This window comes from Lissotriton vulgaris, chromosome 11, assembly GCF_964263255.1.
Source record: "Lissotriton vulgaris chromosome 11, aLisVul1.2, whole genome shotgun sequence".
Lineage (NCBI taxonomy): Eukaryota > Metazoa > Chordata > Amphibia > Caudata > Salamandridae > Lissotriton > Lissotriton vulgaris.
This window is the reverse complement of record NC_141699.1, coordinates 1,080,445,569-1,080,463,561: the sequence shown is the minus strand read 5'-3', so window position 1 is coordinate 1,080,463,561 and position 17,993 is coordinate 1,080,445,569.

Genomic DNA, 17,993 nt, shown 5'->3' with positions numbered 1-17,993 from the left:
CCCGCCTACTGGGATGGTTTAGAAACAACAACAAATCCGATTCCAGAAGATTGATGATGGAACGAGAAATGCACCAATGGCATGAGTTCATCTACTAACGAGAGTACAATAACATGCTGGAAAGAAGGGTTCTGTACTGCCAACCACCTGGGGGAATTAGTGCCAATGTCCCGCCTCTTACATGACAGGCAGATAAAGCTGACAATAAGTTCAGGGCACCGCACTGATTGACGAGTTTCACAGAGACCTGAGCCGCCGGGATGCTAAAAGACGCGTTATGTGATTGGTGTAAACCATAAGGCCCGGCAAGAAATCACAGCTAGCTTGAGTGTGATTCGTTAACGAGAGATGCTTTCACCAATAGTAGTCCTCTGCTGAACAGGCACGGACTGAATCTGTGACAGGATTGGTCAGACGTGAAAGGTTGCGCTAAAAAGATAGTTGTGTTTGGAAGCGACACTAAGGAAAACGCCTTAGCAACGTGACGTCAATTAGAAACAGCGCAGCGGCAGAATCCGATGCCTTTGGTAGTCAGGGGCTGTCTTAACTTATTTTATTTTGTTTTTATTTTATGCGATTTTCTGTAGCGCGAACATTACCAGAAGGTGCCAGAGCGCTTAACAAAAGAACCAGTTGCGATACATAAGGACTTTGGATTACATGAGTTACATAGGAGATAAACACAAAAAAAATTGCAAATGTACAAGGTTTAAAGTCACTCAAAGAAGAGATATTAACAGGAAAAAATTGCACATGTACAAGTTGTAAAGTCATTCAAGGAAAGACACAAACCGATACACTCAAATCACATAGGAATGGTAGTAAGTTCAAAGGTCTACTACATATACTAGTGGTTAGAGTTCTATATATACAAATAGTAAATTCACACAGGATTACATTTTAACAGTGATTAGACTTGGACAAATATATATATATATATATATATTTTTTTTTTTACAGCTCCTGGTGACACCTTCTATCGAGATCCCTCGTGGGTGGGTGCCTGGACGTGGCGGTGCCAGCCACGATATTTCACAGCTCCTAATTTCCTTAATTCACAAGAAGATACCAGCACTGACGGAGACGGAAACGTCTCAGTGAGTGCTGGTATCTTCTTGTGGATTAAGGAGATTAGGAAAATCATAGTGCCTTACTTTGGGATTCGCTGGTCTTTGTTCGCCACAAGTTGGAGGTTCAAGATCCTTTTCTCGAACTTATATATATATATATATATATACATATTACCTACTGGCGGTAGCCAGTAGGTATATATAGTTAGGACCTAGTTTCCATAGGAAATCCCCAACATTCTATTGGGAATAACTTTGGCGCTGGTTGATGAATCTTCGCAAATTTCTCAAAGAAGATGGCTCGCTCCGCTCCTCTCCTTCCCTGAAAGTTTGGGGGGGGATTAGTCAAGTGGGGGCTGAGAAAAAAGGGGGGTCCCAAACGTGTTTTCCCCATGCTAATTTCCATAGGACCTTTAGACACGGCTACAGCTTGAACCACTGAAGGGAATTACACCAAACTTGTCAAAATGGTAGTGTCTGGTACGCAGATCACGCTTTTGGTTAAATAGTGTAAATCCCTCCAGTAGTTCCTGAGAAAATTAAAAGAGAAATAAATTATATATCTGTAAGCGCGCACCGTGCGCGCACCCTGCGATTTTTCGGGAAAAAAAAATGGGGGGGGGGCTTGGGGGGCTTCTGTCCTTTATTTTAATGTTTTTATTTTAATTTCGAGGGTGCCCACCCCTCGTTTTACCCCCGAGATCACCGCCGCGGCCCGAGCCGCCTCAAGATGGCCGCCGCCTGGTTGTGGGCGGGGCCGAGAGGACGTGGTTTCCGCTTCCCCCTGCCTGGGGGAAGCCTTCAATGTGCCCGCCCGGTCTCCCGTGCCGAGGGGGAGACCGGGTGATGTTGCCGGCTGTCAAATACATTTTGATTTTCTTTTTATTTTAGTGCATAAACTGGGTACTCAGAGACATGAAAATCGTTTCAACATGACTTATCCGATGTCAAGTTTTGCTCGACCCTTAACCAACGTTACAGAAATACGTGAAGGCAGAGAAGTGCACTTAAAGAAGCAGGTACTAAAACGAATAAGGCAAAGGGGAGGTCTCTGCGTTATACATGGCTACATATTATCTAGTAATAGCAGCTGCACTTGTCTTAAGGCACTCGTGGATGTATACATGCAAATGATGTAGACGTATTATTATTTTTATAGAATATTTGTAGAGCGCACAGCTACCCATATACAGGATTCCCGGCGCTAGACTTCCGCAATGCACCAGTTAAATACGTTTCTGTCTCTAAAGAATAGCGTGATATCAAATGTTCTCCTCGACCTGCAGCCTGTAATTCCACAGTAAGGGCCTCTTTTAGGGTTTGATGGGACGAGAGCCCTGACGCAAATCAGGGAGGGAGGCCCCAGCCCCCACCCTGAGAAAGCCACAAACCTCCAATTTCTTTTAGAAGCGGGGAGATGCTAGTGGCGTAACGCAAAATTATGCCCCCGCAAAATGTGAGGAGAGGCCACTGAGTCATTCATATCTCACGGATATTCATTAGCTATCCCCCCCCCCCGCCCCCTCCCTCACACCAGGGAGGTTGCCTGCATTATATCCGTGGGGCATGCTATATTTCTTAATGGTGAACTTCAGCTGTCTCTGGCACTGGTAACCCTAGTCAACAGCCCATGCCTAGCAGAGCTGCTAGGTCCCAGTGGCAGTGGCAGATTCCAGCGCTATTCAGAACAGGCACCCAAACTGATTTTTTTTTACTTTCCAGGAACAACATGTGAGGCATGGTGCCCTGGCAGGAAAAAAGAGAATGCCATTGAGGCACGAAAGAAAGTTCCATGCGTGTCTGCGACATTATATTTTGTTCGTCAGAAAGAACCATGCAGTTTGGAGATTTCTTTCTGTTGAACAAAAAAGAATGCATTGTGAGCCGCAACCAGTAGCCCAGAGTTCAGTTTCACAGTAAGTACATATGGCACATCGGCAGATGCAGCTTCGGCAAAATGATGCTTGCCAGGCACGCAGAGATCTTTATATAAGACACACATTCTTCCATTGTGAGGGGCGAAGCAAGTTTCTCCCACCACTCCGGCCAACTAGTAGGCCTCGGTCAAGACCTAATTGAGGTCCTAAGTTTCTCCTCTAATTTATATACAGTAAGCACGCGCCATTAACACCTTGGTGCATGCAGTTCATTTTTCAGAACGAATGGAGTAATTCCCACAGCTACATATGGACATTACGAAGGTGCCTACAAATTGATGGGTATAATTAAGTGTCCGAGTCAAGCTTGCAGGATTTTTCCCAAAATACCAGGGACACTTGAATTCCCATTGTCATAAAGAGTGTCATAAAGTGTGGGGGTCTTTCATGATGCTGATGTCACCGCAAATGTTGGGAGAATAGTCACCTTAGATTCAGTGACTGATGTCCCAATTATTTCAAGTGGAGTCAATAACACCCTGAGATGAACTTCATACAGATGTGCGAAATTAACTGAATTTACGTTTACGTAATTACACAAAATGTTCAAAAAAAATACATGATATGCATAATTATGCAAAATGGATTTGTGACAACTTGCATTCAAAATTACACTGGAGGCACATTTGTTATTAAAACAAATATTGTGATACGTGATGCGGCATTAAGCAAGCACACAGACTTTTTGTTAACTCCTAATTTCCTAGGCCTATTCACCTCTATCCACTCAAATTCTTGAACACCGCTCCCCTTTTTCAACTTTATTTTCATATTTTGTTACTTTTTTACTGCCCCAGTGCTTTTATTTTTGGGTTTTGGTCTCCTATTTGCTATTTTGCATTCGCTTCTCTTTTAATTTAGTTATATCTATTACCAGCTATGGTAGAGGAAGGCAGTGCCACTATGCTCTCCTGGACCCTCTGTGGTCAAATGTGGCACAAGTTGTAATGCATCATCAAATTTTTTATGAGGCAGAGGTAGCAGCAATATATATATATAGCAATAGCAGAAATCCAGCAAAAAGGGAAATCAGGTGAGCCCATGCAGCAGGTGAAGTTTATTCCTGGCAGAAAAGACGGCGCGTTTCGACCACATCCGTGGTCTTGGGCACATATATATATATATTACCTACTGGCGGTTGCCAGTAGGTAGTTATAGTTAGGACCTATTTATATATATATATTCTCCATTGCTGGTTCCATTTGCCGCTCGTGCAGCGCTCAGCACGGGTGCGGCGCCCTGCAGCTGAACCACGCTGCTAATATATTCACCACTATTCCTCCAGAAAGGAACAAACCGGGTCGCACTCCACAGGGTAGTTTTGCAGTTTTTTTTAATTTTCCATTACATTCCACAAACAAGGGCAGTTATTCCGATCTACGCGTTTCGGTATTACAAATACCTTGCTCACGATCATTGATGTCAAATGAGATGTCATCAGTGATGTCATTTGAGATGTCATCAGTGATGTCATCAGTGATGTCACTGACCATGTCATGAATGATGTAATATGTGACATCATCAGCAGTGGATTGCGGGTGCGCCATATATAGTTAGTCCAACTAACTATATAGGAGGAATTTCAATGGTTTTTTATATGTTAATTCCTAACTATATAAGGCCTGAAACCTATGGTTTTTTCAGTGAATTTTCAAGGTTTTTTAAATGTTAATTCCTAACTATATAAGGCCTAAAACCTATGGTTTTTTCAGTGAATATATATATATATATATATATTTTTTTTTAAGGCAGTCCAGCAAAAAGATAAAAATTATTGAGGGTCATCAGGAGGAGTGGGGAGGGAAGAAGGAACGGAACAAAGGTCAAACAAAATGGCGGGTCCGGGTCATGGGTATAGATGGAGAACATCTTCAAAAATGGCAGGATGCACAAAAGTCACCAAAGTCAAGAATCCAGAAGAGGAACCCAGAGAGCAGGATTCAGTTGAGTAGAGTCAGAGGGGGGATGCAGCCACAAAACCAAAGGCGAACGGAAGGTTGTAAAATGCGTGCACAGGCTCTAGACCACGGGGGTATCAGTGTCGACGATCCACAAGAAGGAGGTCCGGGGAAGTGAGCATGGGAGTTAGGGAGTAGTCTTGGCGAAAAGGGAGGCAGCAACGAGGTTGGGGGGAAGGGGGCGGGTGCGCCTCCCAGGCTCAGAATGGTACGGAAAAGCCTGTGAGCGTCGCACCACATGCAGCGCCGAATAGATTCACCACCACTGCACCCCCATACCTGGAGAGGACTCACGGGTCCCAGATGTCCGATCGAGGTTGCTCAAGATAAACATGGTGGCTCTGGAAGAGTTGCGCAAAATGAAGTGCTCGGCGCTTGTGCATCTACTGCAGCGGGAGGATCCTCGCTCTTACCCGGCAGTGCTGCTGCTCGATTGCAACAGCATCATGAGGCGGAGATCGTGAGGCCGTCTGAGCCTGCAGCAGATCCTGACTCATGGCCCTCAATAGCAAAACAATTAAGCCCTGGATGGTGATTCCCCTAAGTAACATGACTGCCCGAAAGAAGATAGTTAGGGTTGAAACTAGAAAGGGAAATTTCAGCACACACCGCCCCAAGAGAGCAAAAAAGAAAAACACTTACATTTTTTTTTTTTAATTATTAATGCAAATACCATTTTGTTCTGAAACAGTTCGTCTATTGTTCTGTACCTTTTACACACAACGCCAACATTCAGGAAGAATCAAGACGACTATCTAGAGAACAAAGTCGTAGAAATTGTATTTTCCAACTACCCTCTCGCCATACTCTCACAAAGAAATGTCATCCTAAAAAATAACTCCACCCATATGAACCTTCCCCTTAAAACGCCCCTTCCACACTCACAGAACTTTCTGATATTTGTTCATGTTTTAGGACTCTGGAGGTAATTAAATAAGAATGTGCGCAAAAATATTACTTTTTAAGGTCTTGCCCACACAGTGCAGAGAGACATATTGTTTACAGTTCAGTGGGCGTCCCCGCCCACAGCATACCATTGGCTGTTTTTGTTGTCACTCTCCTTTGCAATCTTTAAATTGCTTAGCTCCTGTAGGCTTTCCTTTCTTTCTTGTGTCAGCTCCTCCCTGGAATTTGGAAGAAGTACTTGTGCTCTTCCTTGTCTTTTTGAAACACACAATTGTTTATATAAGCGTTTCTGTATTCTGTGACCTGCAAATGTGCTTTCCATGTTGCTTTCACCCAGTATGATGCCTCTACTGACACTTTAGTTACTTTCCCCCACAACTGTACTACTGTATGCCACTGCAAGCTACACTACACCACTCTATGCCGCTCCATTCCACTCTACGCCATTTTACACCATTTCATTCTATGCCACTCTACGCCACTCCACTCTGCACCACTCTAAGCTACATCATTTCACTCTACGTCACTCTAATCTATGCCACTCTGCGCCATACACTGTATGCTACTCTACACCACTCCATCCCATGCCACTCTACTCTATCTCAATCAATTCCACTCTACAAACCTCTATTCTCTGCCAGTCTCACCTACAGCACTCAACTCTATGGCACTCTACACTATGTCACTCCATTCTACGCCACTCCACTCAATGCCACTTTACCTTAGGTCCCTCTACTGTACGCCATTCTACTCTATGCCACTCCACTCCATGCCACTCTACTGTACACCACTCACCACTACGGCATTCCACTCTACACCTCTCTACGCCACACCACTTCACCCCACGCCACTCTACTCTACAACAATCTACCTCATTCCACTCCATTTAACACAATAGCCTTCTACGGCACTCTAGACCACTCCACTCTATGCCACTCCACTCTATTGTACACCACTCTACTTGATGCCACTCCATTCCACCCTATTTATTTATTTTATTTTGAAAGTTTTATATAGCGCGGACAAGATCCTTGCAGATATCAGAGCGCTTTACAAAGAGAAGTACATGAGGGAGCATAGTTAGACAGATAAATCAATAGGTCAAATAATACAAATTGGTGGCAACAAAGCCATACATGAGTACAAAATAGTACAAATAGGTGGCTACCAAGCCAAACATGTGAGTAATACGACAGTTAATACAAATAATCAAAAGGGTCAAACATGTAGTATAGATCGGTGCAGAGTATTAACAGTGTTCGAGATAGTAGTTCAGGTGTATTTAGCCATGAGGATAGCTTTTACTTCATTTTTAAAGAGTGTGGTTGAAGAGATAAGCCTGGTTTCGGGCGGGAGAGAGTTCCAGATCCTAGGCGCCATTCCTGAGAAGGAGCGCTTATATGTTTTTTCCTTCCGGAATCTTCGAGGTTTCAACAGAAGATTGTTTGTGCCTCTGGTGTTTGTAGCTCCTCCAGAGATTGTCAGTTTCTGAGCGAGGTATCCGGGTGAGTTTAGATGTACCGCCTTGTGTGTCATGCAGGCCATTTTCAGATGTATTCTAGCTTCAAAAGGCAGCCAGTTCAGGGATTTCAAGTCAGGGGTAATATGGGAGTGTTTTTTTGACCCAGTGATGAGTCTCGCTGCAGCGTTTAGAGAAGCTCTTAGGGGTGCGGTTGTAGTTAGGGGGAGTCCACAGAGGGCGATGCTGCCGTATTCAATTTGTGGGATGACTAGTGCTTGCACTGCGGTTTGGAAGTCTTTGGCTGGGAGGTAGGGTTTAAGTTTCCTCAGGGTGTTCATCTGGAAGTTTGCTCCCTTTGTTGCCTTGCTGATATGTTGCTGCATGTTCAGATTGGTGTCCAGTGTTATGCCTAGGGATTTTGCGGAGTCCACGATGGTGGGTTGGACATTGAGTGCGGTTAGGTCTTTAAGCCAAATTTGAGTGGTGGAGACCTTCGCTGGAGGTGAGATAAGAAGGAACTCTGTTTTCAGGGCATTGAGTTTGAGATGATTATCGGCAAGCCAGGATTGGGTGCATCTGATCGTTGAGTTCAGGAGCATGATGTCCTTGGGGGACTGTAATTTGAGATAAAGTTGTGTGTCATCTGCGTACATATGAAAGTGTACATTGGATGCTTGTAGCAAAGTGGTGAGAGGTTCCATGACTAGGTTGAACAGAGTTGGGGATAGAGAGGATCCTTGGGGGACACCTAGCGTTACGGGTATTGGCGAGGACATCAGGTTGTTGCTCTTGAATTTCTGCGACCTGTTGTGAAGAAAGGAGGTGAACCACTTGAGAACAGATCCAGATAAACCCATTCTTGTGTTTAGAAGCTCTAGTAAATTCTCATGTTTAACGGTATCGAATGCTGAAGATAGATCAAGGAGGATGAGGAGGCAGGTGTCGTTTTGGTCTAGCATTTGCAGTGCGTCGTCAATTATGTGAGTCATAGCAGTTTCTGTACTGTGCCCTGCTCAGAAGCCTGACTGGTGAGGATTGAGGAGATCAAATTGTTCAATGTGTTTAGTCAATTGTAGTTGTGCGCATTTTTCCAGCAGTTTGGCGAGAGTGGGAATATTGGTAATGGGACGGTAATTGTTGAGATCAGAGGGTTGCACGAAGTGGCAAAGCAGCACAATGTGCACTGTGCATCCGAGGAATCAATAGATGCCTTTGGCTCTTAGAGCCCCATATCGAGCTTCACAATTCAGTAATGTTTTTCATCTGTCACTACACCAAGGATATATACTCTGCAAGATTTTCAAGTATTTATAAAACTGAGTTGAAAGCATGTCTTTAAAACTCCAATGCACCAAAGGTATTAGAGTAAGAAAACATTTAATTAACAAATGTTAATTAAATGTCCCTATGTCGCTCTACGCCACTCTACACCACTCTAAGCCACTATGCTCTGAGCCACTTCTCTGTATGCCACTTGGGTGCAATAAACAGGCCGTAAATTTGCACGGGTCCCCCTTACGTCTTCACTTTGTTCGTCCTACTACCCGGACTTTTTCCTGTTTTACTAGCCTTTCACTGTACACTACTTCTCACCACTCCACTCTTAGCCATTCTACTCTACACTACTCTACTGCACTCCATGCCACTATACTCTGCGCCAGCCCACTTTGCGCCACTCCACTCCACACAATGCCACTCTATGGCACTCCTCTCTATAGCATTCTTCCTAAGCTACTCCTCTCTGCCCTTCGCTCTCATCTCTGTGCCGCTCCAGTTCTCAGCACTCTACTCTATTCTACTCTCCTCTATGCCACTCCACTCTACACCACTCTAGTCTATGCCATTACACTCCATTCCACACAATGCCTCTCTATGGCACTCTACACCACTCCACGCCACTCTACTTTATGTCACTCTACAGCACTTCACTCTACACCACTCTACGCTTCTATGCTCTACATCACTCCACTCTATGCCACTTCACTCTACGTCACTCTGGTCTACACCACTCCATTACACTCTGCACCACTCTATTCTGTGCCATTCCACTGCACGTAACTCCACTCAGTGCTAGTCTACACTACTCTACTATACTCTTTGCCACTTTTCTCTATACCACTCTACTGTAGGCCACTCTACTGTCCACAACTCCACCTCATGCCACGCCACTCTACGATACTCCATTCTGAGCCATTCTATGTTTCTTTACTCTACCTCATGCCACTCTACTCTACCCTTCTCTACTATATGTCATGTCACTAACGTTTAGCCTTACAAAACAGCAGCCACACTGCTGTACAACATGGCAAAAAGACGTTTGCAAAGCCAATATTTCTCACATAGGCGACATCTATTGGTTTTTCCAATGTTTGTTACCGGGGCAAAGCTACTTCTGTTTGTTTTAAGATTCGTCACAAATACTTTATATAGCTTGCCAATACTTTTCAAATCATGTCTACATTCACAAGAAAAAAAATACAGGCTTTTACATATCCCCCCATCATTGACTTAAAAATGTAACCAGGTGGCAACACTAATTATGAAAGATTCATGTGTAGAAAACGGCTGCAAACATTTACCCTTCCACAAAACGCTTGCCACCTTTCCCAGACCAAAATACTGTCTTATTTCCCACATTTTAAGTTTCTGCCAAGCCTGGACATGATGCTTATATAGAACCTTATAGAAAATCATCTGCATGAATTTTCAACATGGCCTTTCTCTTTATTTACTTGAATTATCAGCTAGGGATCAAAAAGCAACAGTAGACCACATTTTAAAGTGCTTTCTTATTATATTTACTATTTAAAGTATGTATTGAAAGTACAAAAATACCAACTTTAAATGACTTTCTTAATTTTTGGAGCAGCTGGGACATTAACATACTGGTTGTGGCAGTAAAAAACAGCCAGTTGCCACTCTTATTCATCATAGCAATTCAAAGTAATTGCATCATGTTCAGTTTAGTTAAAAAACACGTAACTCTTGCAACTCTGGAGGGTTGGGTCACGGGCGGTACTGAGAGTCTCTGCGCCAGTGTTGGAGGGGGTACAGGTTCTTTTCCACCCAGGTAGACACCTCTCCTTGGCTTTCCCATTTCCTTGTCTCATTTTAGATGAGCTCTGACTTGCTAGGTTTAAAAGACCTAAAGTCTCACTTGTTGCGATTGAGGCTCACACATTGGGAGGTCACGCTGTGCTTTCACTCACAACAGGCTAAATGTCACATAAGATGAGAATGGCTAGAACATGAACTCTAAACGTGACTCTATACAGATCCCTGGTGTGCCCAATCAGATCCAAGAAGCTGTGCTCCTTTTATTGATTGCTTCATGAAACACATGAGGAGCCCTCCTGCAGATTTCTTCCCTGGATTGAAGGGTCACTTGGACGCATTAGGATCCCGCTCCACCACTTTTGTAAGATAGGTCTATTTTAAATAATTTTCTGAGTTATTTTACATTTATTTAGATTTTTGTTTTTTCATTTCACTGATGTCACTTCTCATTTGACATCGTGTGTGACAGAACTTTCTTTGGTGCATGGGTTTCCAACCTTTTGAGTAGCAAGAGCTACTTCTGAATCATAAGATTGATCTTGAGCTCCACAGCAGGGGATGTCCCCAAAAATTCCACAGGATCTGGGACCGATGGAGAAGATACTTTGGGTTGGACACTGGGGAGGACCCACAACAGTCCGTATCGAATACAACACAAGGGACTCCCATAACTGGGCCAAGCTGAGGCCTGATGGAGGCAATATCTTGAATGGCCATATAAGGTAGTTTTCAGATCTCATTTGCACCCACATGACGGTCAAATGGGAACGACAGTGGTGCTTGTAATCATATATGTATGTATCAGAAGAGGAAAGGAAACATGGCTCTGTTAGCGAAGAAATGTTTTTTAAATTTTTTTTTAATTAAACATTTTATTGTTGTTGCGTTTTCATACACTTCCATATGATCAATGAACAATAATCATCTCCCTCTGCAGTAAAATTGTACATAGTACATCCCATGGCATACACGATAAATACATCACAGCGTAGAAACTACACTACAACAGATAACATTACTTTCTTAGCATCCCTCCCATAACCAACATCATCACTTATTCATAACCATAGATCAGTCTATTCAGCACGTCCTATAATCATGGGCTAGCTTCAGGGGTTGAGGCCGTTTGCGGAGGCTCACATGTATTCCCCCGGAATTCGTTCCATTTTCCCCATATTCTGGACCATTTTTTGGGACATCCCCTGTGGGTGCAGACCGCCCTCTCAGCCACCATTGGGACATCCATGTCCCTTTCCCACTGTTGATGCGTAGGTAACACTCCAGAGCCCCAGTTCCTGGCTATATTTCGCTTGGCGATTGTCGTCCCGAGCGCGGCCCAGTTCTGTAGTGCCAAATTTAAATCAGTAGGTTGCCAGACATTTAGGAGGCAGCATCTGGGATCTCGCGGGACATCTGCCCCCCCTCCCCTCCCCACCTCCGAGATCTCACTCATCACCCGTTCCCAGTAGGATTGTATACTTAGACAGTCGAAGAAATTGTTTCTTATCGTCGACGTTCAATCATTGTAGATATATCATGCAATGACTGTATTGTGCTAATTGTTCAGTTGGAAAATAAAAATAAATAAAAGAAAAAAAGAATGATCTTGAACTATTGCTTTATATATGGAATCGATAACAGCACAAAAAATGGTAAGCAAGTTAAACACTTCCCTTAAAGCACCCAGTCTTGTCGTAGTCCACACACACCGCTAATGTCGGAAGAGCTGTATTGAGAAAGATTTTCACTGTGTAGTCCCCAAGGAGCAGTTATGTCTCTTAACTTCTTTATGAAACCTGTCAAATTTGAGTGTCTCGCTCAGGCGTGTGGCTTCTTAATTTTGCAAAGCATGGGATGACATTACTCTCATTATGAGAGCTAGGTCTGAAATACTTTGATTAAATGACCAACTACCTTAAAGACCATTGGCAGATGTCCAGAAAGTAGCCATGTCTTAATGATGAAGATTAAGAATAGGCATATGGAGACGTCATAGTGCTTTCCAAGTAAACATATACTTCAGCCATCAAAATACTGGTGAGGGAAGGAAGGAAAGAAGGAGGGAGGGAGGGAAGGAAGGAAAGAAGGAGGGAGGGAGGGAAGGAAGGAAGGAAGGAAAGGGAAGGAAGGGAGGTAGGGAGAAAAGAGGGAACAGAAAGCAGAATTGGAGGAAGGAAAAGGAGGGGAGGAAAGGAGAGGGGAAGAAAAAGAAGAACACATGAAAAGTGAAGAAAAAAATGAGAGGATGGAAGGAGAAAGAAAGGAAAGAAGGAAGGAGAACAAAGGAATGAAGAAAGGAAACAATAGAAAAATTATGTGGGAGAGAAGAAAAGGGAAAGAGGGAACAAAGCAGTGAAGGGGCAGGAAGCAAAAGGAACAACCAAAGAAGACAAAGAGAGGAAAGAATGAACAAAGGTGAGATGGACACAAAAGGGGCAGAGTAAGCATAAGAGAAAGTGAAAGGAAGAAACAGAATGAGAATATGAAAAAGATTTTGAAAGAAAAAGATAGAAAAAAGTATGGAGGGAGAAAAGGAGATAAAAGAGAAAATGTAAGTGTTTCATTTTCCCAAAGGCTGAACACTTTTGTCCTTTGGCTGAGCATTCTCCTGTGTGTGGCCTAGAGGCTTGCTGCATCTTTCTTCGCATGGCATGAGGCAGCGGCACCAACTTGGTTGACAAACTTGGCTTTAATGACCTGTTGGAGCCTGGCTTCTATGTGGGCCGCACTTGATTTCGACAACTCTTTTGACCTATCCATGGTGAGAATCTCATCCATTGTCATGCGGGGTACCAGCAGGATGGGTCTGCTCAGTTTCCCTAATGCACAAACTCAAATAAATGATGCCATGATTTCATCTTGTTCATCAGGGAGGATGCAAATGATTGCCAGCTCACAGAGTCTTGCATTGAATTTGTCTACAGATTCTTCGGGTGCCTGTTGCGCTTGCCTGAGTAAGAATTGCTCATAGTATGGATTGGCCAGGGGAGCGAAATGAGCTGAGAGAGACGCTCTCAATGTGGCGTAGGTGTGCGGAGGGCATGCTTCTCATGCCTTTTTGGACAGTTTGTGGAAAGCAGCACCTTCAAGGTGCAGGAGCGTGGGTCGCTGTCTTTCTTCTTTGAGTGCCACTGCGGCAAAGTAAGTCTCTAAACGGTCCACCCACGTGGCAGCTTGAGATGATCATGCCCATGCGACTACAAAAGTTTCAATAGTAGGTATAGACTTCATGTGTGCAGACATTTTGCATTTGTCCTGCCTTCCGCAGTGATGACCTTGTGGTGTTTCCCTTAGTCTTATTCGGGCATGGTGGTGCAGGGCACAGGCTACGTGCAGGATTGGGATGCCGCTTGGCTATCTTGCTTGCTGGGCATGCTTATCGTTGACTCCTAGTGAGCTAGCCCCCTGTTTTTAATTGCAGCTAGGGACCCCCAGAATAAAGTTAATTCCGGTACCCTCAGCTACATTTTAAATATCCCTTTTCACTATCACATACCACCCTGCCCACACACCCACACCTCACCATAAGGCTGTTGGAAAAAAGATCTCCGTCAAAGAGCCCCTCTTTGAGGTGAGCCCGTCGGGGATTGCACCGCCTCCCCGACGAGGAGCAACCGCCGATGATGAAGCATGACATCCTTCGGGGTGTGTGAGGCAAATCCATCCAACAAAATGGATGCCCTTGGGTGTTACACTTACACCTTTGGTCACGCCAGTTAGTTCTTCCCTTAGTCACGCTTAGGAACAGTCCAGCAACCCCTCCTTGTTGTAAACATGCTTATCGCCTCTCTTCCGCATTGAATTTACCATGGACAGTGTCTTTCTGCTGTTTTCTGCCTTGTGAGGTTATGTGTGTGATGCTGGTTGGATGCTGCCTTGTGGATGCCAGGTTCACGGAAGCAGAGGCTTTAGGTTTTCTTATTTCTTACTTCAGTCTTCTGCTGCTTTCCAAAAATTTGGAGCTCACCAAGCACGTGTTTTTAGGCAGACGTACGGATGCAGTGTGAGCGATATGCTATGAGCGACAGGGCCACTAAACTGTCGCCAAGGCTTACTGGAATGAACTGTGTTCGCTGAGTGGAGCCATGCCGGTACCAGCGGCACTGTTTCCTGCTGCTGAGAGTGCTGGCGGGCCGAGCTTACCCTGCAATGTGTACCATGTGGTGAATCCTGTCCTTGACGCCACTTGTCGTGTTCCCGGTGCCCATAGGCTGCAGGGAGTGGGATTTGCACTGCGCAGCGCCACATTAAAAATGACACACATTGGGCGTGGCCAAGATGGAGGTAGAGCAACAGCAAACCGAAGGAGTTCCGCTGGCCGTGGCCGGAAAATAGCGTCTGTACCGCTGGTTGGTGACCCCGGAGGCTTAGTAAGAGTCACGTAGGCTCTGCTCGAGAATGGTGCCCCGGAAGCTCCCTGGGGCTGCGGATCTAGTGTGCCTTAGTGGAGGCCCGCCGAGACGTGGCATCCAGGGGGAGGTTGCCGGAGGAGAGGCAGCGCTGTGGTCGGTGCTGGGCCTTGGCCTGTGGTGAAGAGACACTGCTGGGACGTAACTGCCCCTGCACAAGTGAGATTAACGCCGAAGGAGCGGGGTGAGGTTTCTAGCATTGGTGCGGTGGTGCTCTCAGGCCGTCGCTCCCGATGGTGCGACATTCACGCAGAGGCCCTGCCTCGTTGAAGTGGATCTGCGGGCCAGGCCTGCACAGTGCAAAGGTGGAAAGTTGGGGTGCCTAAGCTCCCCTGAAGTGGATCACAGTGAGCCTGCACCCTTGAGGAGGCCCGAAATCGAGGAACAGCAGACGCTGCCTGCAGAAGAGCAGACTCAGTGTCTGCTGTGCGATGTGAGCGCGAAAAGCTGCAGACCCCCCCCCCCCCCCCCCTGTGCATTTGCCCACTGATAGTGCGGTGACAAGCGGAGCCGGCGGCTGCCCAGGTGCATTATGTTAAGCGGAGTGGGCTGGCACCATTGACTGTCTGGTTGGGACTTATTGGCTTCAGGCGTGGACCCGAAGGTGGTAGGCGGAGACTGGCTTCGCCCTGTAGCGCATTGGACCTTGGGAAAGAGGATGTGTCCAGAAGGCACAGGCACAGCGTTGAAGGTGGAGGAGTCCCCCCGCGGTGTGTGGAGGCCTAGCACACGAGGACAGCGCTGTTGTTTGCTGGGTATCATCGGAGTTCCCCCCGGATCGAGGTGCGCGAACAAGGCCTGCAGCCTAGCTACAAAAGGGGGTTTTTGAGCCTGGGAAATGGTCACTTGACAGGACTGCCGAGCATTTGATATCGGCCTACCATGAAACGCGGAGGAGGCCAAGGCGACACGTTGGGACATCAGTCAGTCCAGGGGCTAGGAAGAGGCAGGAGGCGAGAGGAATGGGGCGTGGGGTGCACAGACATTGACCTGCACTAGCCATAAAGAGGGAGCAGAATTCGGCCCTGCCCTTGTGCCTCGCCCTCTGTCATAATCAGCCTCCGAGATGTCCACCCTTAGATCAAAGAAGGACTCCACAATCAAAGACCTCCTACAAAAGTCAAATTCCAAAAAGGCAGAGTCGCACGTGCCTGACTAGCTGAACTCAGAGAAGGGGATGGAGTCTGCGAACGATGTGACGGTGGAACCCATAACAAGGGACTTCTTGGAACAACTCTTTGGCTCCCGCAGAGAGGACTTTGCGGCCCTCTGCCTGGACATGGCCTCAGACGTTAAACAGCTCAAGGCTGATGTCCAGGAGATTGGGGATCAGGTCGACTCCCTTGAGCGAGCGGGAGACCGCAGAGACAAGGAGATTACAGAACAAGTCCGGGCGCTATTGGATCTCAGAGATCATAATGAAGAGCTGCATCCCCGCCTGGAAGACCTGGAGAATCCTTCCGGGAGATCTAACATACACATCAAAGGGGTACCATTGCAGGCAGATGGAGGGAAGCTGGAAGAGTGGGTGATGCTCTTCTTCCGGCCTGTAGCCCCGGAGCTCGGAGAAGGGAAAATCATCCTTGATCGCAGGCATCGGGCGGGACGGCCGACGGCAAGTCTGAGTCAGCATCAAGATATCCTCACCTGTCTCCACTCATACAGAAACAATCAACTCATCAGGAACGCAACCAGGGACAAGGCAACCATTACTCTTGAAGGTCTCCAAATTGACGTGTACCAGGACCTCTCACCTCTCACCCTCCAGCGACGAAAGGCTCTGAGGCCAGTCACTTCTCTCTTGAAGAAAAGAGGAATAGGGTGTACTTTGGGCCAACCATTTAGCCTGTCCTTCACGTGGGAAAGTGAGCTGCGAATAGTGAGAACCCTGAAAGATGCGTAGGGAATACTGGGTGTCACCCTGGGTGAGGAAGAGGTTGAAGGCAGCCAACGCTCGACAGCGATGTCCCTGAGGTAGACCAACACGAGAAGACACCGGAGGACTGGGAGGGGGAAGCAACAAAACCCACAGAGCTCGAAAGACAGCAGGAGAGAGAGTCCCTACTCTGCCAGCTACAGGACAGGGATGACACTGGAGACCCCAAGAGCGATTGACCAAAAGATGCCCCACAGATAACTCAGCTATGACTCTGTTAACCTCCGGTACGGAGGCCACTGTCGATGCCCGGGCCCGTCACGGGTTTCGAGCCACCCCGTAGTCCTTATGCCGATACTTAAAGTAAGCGTCTTGAGCTTCAATGTCAGAGGCCTTAACTCCTCGGTGAAAAGACGGGCGCTACTCACACTCTTGAGAGAGCCTGGATGTGATGTCTGCCTCTTACAGGAAACCCGCTTACTGAGAGCAGACTGGAAATGCCTTTGTTCCAGATGGTTTGATAGGCAATATTTCTCTTTATCCGGGGACAAGAAGGCTAGAGTAGTGGTCTTGTTTGCTACACATTTTCTGGGCAGGGTGATAGGTATACACACAGAAGTGCCGGGCAGAGCTCTGGCCGTGAGGGTCGTAGTTGGGAGCCACGCATACACCATTGCATCCATATATGGTCCGAATGAACGCTAGGAGGTGTTTCTCAATAACACACTGAATGCTATTCTGGAGTCACCAGATGAAGACCTCGTCATAGGGGAGAATTTTAATATAGTACCCAACGCGCAGTTAGATCGATCTGTATAAAGACAGGGACACACAGAATCGCTATCAGACACTATGTAGCAAAAACTGAAAGACTTGGGTTTGACGGTTGTGTGGAGAATGAGATATCCAACAGCTAGGGAGTACACATGCTTCTCAGCAGCTCATCAAACGTATGCCTGCATCGACTGTTTTTTAACCTTTCCGAGCGTCACAAGAGCCATTGGGGGGGGGGGGGGGGGGGGGGTCTCGATAGGGTCCGCAGCCCTTGCAGACCACTCTCCAATCAGTCTAGAACTGCACATCCAAGGGGACTCCCGGGGCCACAAACAGTGGAGGCTTAGTTACAAACTGCTTGTTTATGACGCTAATATTAAGGAAATACGGGCGACAATCAAGTCGTACTTTGAGATTATTGATGACGGAGCGTCCTCGGTTGCCCTTCTGTGGGACGCTTTGAAAGCCGTCATTCGAGGGTGATTTATCGTGATAGCAGCAGGGGTCAATAAAGATTGAAGGGAAATAAGGGAACACATCGAAT